The sequence below is a fragment of the Tupaia chinensis genome, unplaced genomic scaffold, assembly GCF_000334495.1.
Source record: "Tupaia chinensis unplaced genomic scaffold, TupChi_1.0 Scaffold147350_1, whole genome shotgun sequence".
Classification (NCBI taxonomy): Eukaryota; Metazoa; Chordata; class Mammalia; order Scandentia; family Tupaiidae; genus Tupaia; species Tupaia belangeri.
Window position 1 is genome coordinate 703,805 of NW_006207201.1, and position 6,061 is coordinate 709,865.

Sequence of the window (6,061 nt, forward strand, 5' to 3'; positions counted from 1 at the left end):
ACACCCCCCCCACACACACCCCGAGTTTTAGCTCTGCTTCTCTGTCTCGTTTCCTGTCTTTCCCTTTTTCTGTCATTTTTTTGTAATTTTTCCTTTTTATTCTGTTTTTAAAAGGCACAATTTTCTCTGGCTCTTAGCTCAACCTTCTATCTTGCTAATTATCTCTCTGGTCCTCCCACCAGACAGAAGAAGCCGGTCCTTCAGCAGAAGGTTCCACATGGCTCCAGTGAACTAGATTTTTCAGAGAATGAAGATTTTCTACTGATGATTCAGACACCAGCAACTGAGCTGGCGGTAGGGTGCATCCCAACCCACACCCCCAGGCTTCTCTCTCTACTTCTGTGTCTCTGTTCCTGTATCTCCCTGTTTCTATCTTTATTTTTTGTAATCTTTACTTTTTCACTTTTTTTAAAAGGCTCAGTTTTTCTCTGACTGTTAACTCCACCTTCCATCTTGTTAATTATCGCTCTGGTCCTCCCACCAGGCAGAAGAAGCCGGGCCTTCAGCAGAAGTTTCCACATGGCTCGAGTGAACTAGATTTTGCAGAGAATGAAGATTTTTCTGCTCATAATTCAGACACCAGCAAACAAGCAAGTGGTAGTGAGCACCCCCACACACAACCCCAGGCTTCCATCTCTGCTTCTTTGTCTCGGTTCCTGTCTCTCCCTCTTTCTGTCTTTTTTTTTGTAATTTTTCCTTTTTACACTCTTTTTAAAAGAAACAATTTTTCTCTGGCTCTTAGCTCTACCTTCTATCTTGTTAATTATTGCTCTTGTCCTCCCACCAGGCAGAAGAATCTGGGCCTTCAGCACAAGGTTCCACATGGCTCCGGTGAACTAGATTTTTCAGGGAATGTAGATTTTCTACTGATAATTCAGACTCCTGCAAATGAGCTTGCGGTAGGGTGCCCCCCCTCTACACCCCCAGCCTTCTTTCTCTGCTTCTGTGTCTTGGTTCCTGTCTCTCCCTGTCTGTCTATTTTTGGTAATTTTTCCTTTTTACACTTTTTTTAAAAGGCACAGTTTTTCTCTGGCTATTAGCTCCACCTTCTATCTTGTTAATTTTTGCACTGTTCCTCCCACCAGTCAGAAGAAGCCAGGCCTTCAGCAGAAGGTTCCACATGGCTCCAGCAAACTAGATTTTTCACATGGCGCAATTGCGCTCCTCGTCATTTTCTATTTTGTGATTTTTAAAGAAAAATAATAGCAGTAATTATAATTTTTTAATTTTTTTGTCTTTTTTTCATTTTTTGTTGTTGTTTATCTCTCTCTATTTCATTTTCCTTTTTCTTGTGTCTCCGCCCTCCAATATCCATTCATTGTGTTTTTATACAGATCTAAGAGCACTGTAGCTAAACATCCAAATACTAATAGTGTTAAAATATTCCCCACTATATACTGAATCTGCTGCACCAGCGAGCACAACAGAATGGCAAAGAGACTAGATCACCTCTGTCTGCTCCTCAACATTCGGGCTGAACTTCAAGAATTTGAAAGAAGCACACCATCCATCAGATGACAAGAAATCACTGCCGGATCACAAGAAATATGAGAAAATGAGAAAATACTTCTCCTCCAAGTTAAAAGAGTAACTCTTCTTCTTCCACAAGCAGTTCGGTGAAAATCATGGAAATGTCTGATAAGGAATTTAGAGCATTCATAATGTCAAAGCTAACAGAGATGAAAGAGAAGGGAGATAATGAACTGCTAAAGAGAAAGGAGAAAGAAGTTGACGAGTTCCAGGAGATGAGGAAATTCTTGCAAGATCTAAAAGAGGAATTACACACTTTACAAAAAACTCAAATGAAACTGCTAGAGATGAAGTCTATAATACAAGAAGTCAAAATCTCCCTTGAAAGTATTAAAAGCAGACTAGATCATTCAGAAAATAGAGTCTCAGATGCAGAAGAGAAAATGACTGGCCTAGAAAAATCCACCACGACGACTGAGAAAATGGCCCAAAAATTTGATAATAATATGTGAGAAGTACTGTATACCATCAAACGTCCAAATATCCTTATAATTTGCATTCCAGAAGGTGAAGAGACCCATGAGGGCATTGATAATCTATTCCATGAAATCCTGCAAGAAAACTTTCCAAACCTAGAGAAGCATTTGAAGATCCAGTCCCAGGAAATACAAAGGACCCCAAATAGAATCAACCCAAGAATATCTTCTCCAAGACACATTATAGCCAGGTTGACCAAAACTTCAGACAAAGACAAGATACTAAGATTGGCAAGAGAAAAACATCAAGTTAGCTACAAAGGACATCCCATCAGGATAACAGCAGGTCTCTCATCAGAAACAATGTGGGCGAGGAAAGAATGGGAAAATATATTCAAAGTGTTAAGAGAGAAGTAATTTCAGCCAAGAATACTGTACCCAGCGAGATTATCTTTCAGGTAGGAAGAAAAGACAAGAACATTCTCAGATAAACAAAACCTGAAAGAATTTACCAGCACCAGACCAGATCTCCAAGAAGTTCTCAAGGGTGTGCTGCATCAGGAAAATTAAACACAGACAAACGGAAATAAGAGTCCAAAAACTAAAAGTGGCCAACTTAATCATAGGGACAAGTCTGGAGCTGAATATTATATATCAGAATTTAATCAGGAAAATTGAACCAGAACAGAAGATAAAGTACATGAGACTGATAGGTTCATGCACCTACCGTTTGAACAGAATCCTAACCTGTTTCCTGGCTTTAAGCAAAGTTCCTTGGTGTTTCTTTAAGTTAAAACTGGTTTTCTTGTTTTAGGAAAAAAATTATGTATCTATTCAATGACTGCAGTAGAATATGTAGCCCCAGCTAGGTGCCACTTTATAGGATGCGTGAAGTTAGACTTGTGTTCATGGAAATGTGTGCGTCACCTGTGTTTGCTATGAGGGTATTTGGATTGATTAGGGTCTTTGGTGATTCAACAAAATGTGGGGGGAAAACAGTATAGAAAGCAAATATAGATACCAGAGACAGTGTGGGAGGAGAATGGGAGATGGCAGAGGGTAAGAGATAGGGAATCAAGGATGGGGGGAATAAAGCAAAACATACAGAAAACAAGAAATTGAAGATCATTTGCTGACAATAACATGTTTGTTGATGTGCTTGATTGAGACAATATACAGTGTACTCTGGATGGAAAATCTCATTTTGTATGCTGTAATGATGTACAGTGAATGAATGCAAATAAATAAATTGGAAAAAAAAAATAAAAAATAATAAAAGAACTGAATCACTTGTGTAAAGTATTAGGATCATGCTTCATGATTTTTTATCTTTTCTTCCAGTTTATGACCTTTGATCAGACGCTTAATCTACTTACTTTTAAAGTAATTTCAGAAAAGCCAACAGTTACTACTGACAATTTGTAATTCACTTCTCTATGTCTTATAGCTTTTATGTCTCTCATGTCCTGCATCTCTATATTCTTTTTTATTCAAATGATTTTTGTACTGACACATTTTTATTCTCTTATCATTCATTTTACATACATTCTATATATTTTTTCTCTGTGGTTACCATGGGGATTATATATAATGTCCTAATATTCTAACAGTCTAATGTAATTTTATACCAATTTAACTTTTTTTTTTTTTGGAGAGGGTTTTGCTATAGGGCATGTGTGCTCACCAGAAAGATAGAGACAGACAGAGAAACAGAAAGCAAGAAATCATCCCTCAGGGGGAATGGACATGCCACTATCCCTTCTCCTCCATTATCCTCTCAGGATCTTGGGCATGCAAGCATACATGCCCAGCATGAGTTTAAGCCACCGGGTTCGGGACTTGAACCATGGTTGACTACATGGGAGTCCAGTAGACATTACGTCAACTGCTTGTCCCCAATTTAACTTTAATTGCATTAAAAAAACCTCTACTTATATATAGGCCTTTTCCCCCTTTATATTAACAATGTCATAAGTCACATCTCTTTGCACTATGTGAATAATAACCTAAGTTTAGAAATATTTTGTGCACTTTGAGGTGGCGGCCCCTGCATGTGGAACGCTGCCTGCCTGGCTGTGCTGGTGGCTCAGGAGGAGGAAAGGGCTGGTGGCCATGGGGTGTGGAGCGGGAGAGCGCAAAATGTCACCATCCATGTAATGGATTTTATAGATCATATTGCTTTATTCTGGATATCATGGTAACAATACATGAAGTATCCATAATTTCTCATTTCTACAAGTAACATGACCACTGAAGAAAGAAAATTTTAAAGCTACATCACAACTTACTTGGTACCTTTTATGAAATTTCTGATTTTTTGTTTGTTTAATTTTTGATAACTTCCTGCTAAAGATATGAACTAGCAAAAAGCTTAACTTGTTAAGCAAGTCCACAATAATAAAAATGCCTATAATGGGACTGATCCTGTATACCCAGATCCACTGGCTGCTGCTGGGCCTAGTATTGCTCTGCAGTGTGGTATTATTCATGTACCATCTGGAATGTTCCCCCATAATGATGGAAGTGCATCTTTTCCAGGTGTCATTGGGGAAAATTATGTAAAAAGTATTGTCAAGCCCTCCTACAGAAGCAAGAAGAACATTATCAGACAAGATCAGGCAGTCTGAAACACCAAATTGCCCAACTAAAACAAGAATTACAAGAAATGAGTAAGATGAGATCATTCCAGAGAGAAAAAAATGCAGGGACTAATGGCATCAGCTATCAAGGCAACAAAGAGCAAATACCTAGTGACCTATTAGAGTTTCTTCATTCCCAAATTGACAAAGCTGAAATTAATCTAGGAGCCAAACCACCCAGTGAATATGGGTTCATTCCCTTTGAAAGTTTTACCTTAATGAAAATATTTCAATTGGAAATGGGTCTCACTCGCCATCTTGAAGAAAAGCCAGTTAGAAAAGACAAACGAGATAAGTTGGTAGAAGTCATTGAAACTAGCTTGGAGGTAATTAATAATTCTGTTGAAGGTGATGAATGGGAAAATGAGGAAGGTCCTCTTGGAGAGGAATTCATATTTAACTAAAATGACTTCATATAAGGTTATTACCACACTGAAAGAGATAATAATAACACACACAATATGAACTCTTCTTCAAGAAAGCAGACCTTATGGATTATAGAAATGTAACCCACTTTCACCTTTTTGGACCTCTCATGAAAATAAAGACTGAGATGATTGACATTACTGGATCAATTATTAATATCATTGTACCCCTTGCTGAAAGAACTCAAGCATTTGCACAATTTATGCAGAACTTCAGGGATGTTTGTATTTATCAAGCCAAAAGGATTCATCTTACAGTGGTGTATTTTGGTAAAGAAGGATTGTCAAAGTGTCCAGTCTATCCTAGAATCAGTCACAAGTGAGTCTAATTTTCATGATTATACCTTAGTCTCATTGAATGAAGAATTTAATCATGGATGAAGGCTAAATGTGGGTACCTGAGCTTGGGATAAGGAAGAGGTCTTGATGTTTTCTTGTGATGTCGATACATATTTCTTAGCTGAATTCCTTAAGAGTTACCAATAAAATGCTGAGCCAGGTAAGAAGGTGTTTTACCCTGTGGTGTTCAGCCTTTACAATCCTGCCATTGTTTATGCCAACCAGAACGTGCCACCACCTGTAGAGAGTCAACTGGTTAACAAAAAGGATTCTGACTTTTGGTGAGATTTTGGCTTTAGGTTGACTTATCAATATTGATCAGATTTCCTGACTATTGGTGGATTTGACATGAAAGTGAAAGTTTGCGGTAGAGAAGATGTTCATCTTTATAGAAAATACTTACATGGTGACCTTATAGTGGTTTGAATTCCAGTTCCTGGTCTTTTCCATCTCTTGCATGAACAGTACTGTGCTGATAAGCAGTAGCACACGTGCATACAGTCCAAAGTCATGAACAAGGCCTCTCACTCCCACGTGGGGATGCTGGTCTTCAGAGAGGAAATAGAGACGCATCTTCATAAACAGGCATACAGGACAAAAAAAGTGAAGCCATTGGTTAATTTGATCACTAACACATTACAGTCTGAATCACAAACCAGTACTATTTATTTAGCCTTAATCCTAGTTCCAGATGTAGTGCCTCTTTCAGAAA

The 6,061-nt window shown here is 38.2% G+C and overlaps 1 pseudogene; it reads left to right on the top strand.

Annotated features, from left to right (window-relative positions):
* The first annotated feature begins 4,349 nt into the window (after positions 1-4,349).
* Positions 4,350-5,696, top strand: LOC102486623 (chondroitin sulfate N-acetylgalactosaminyltransferase 2-like; annotated as a pseudogene).
* Positions 5,697-6,061: the final 365 nt, after the last annotated feature.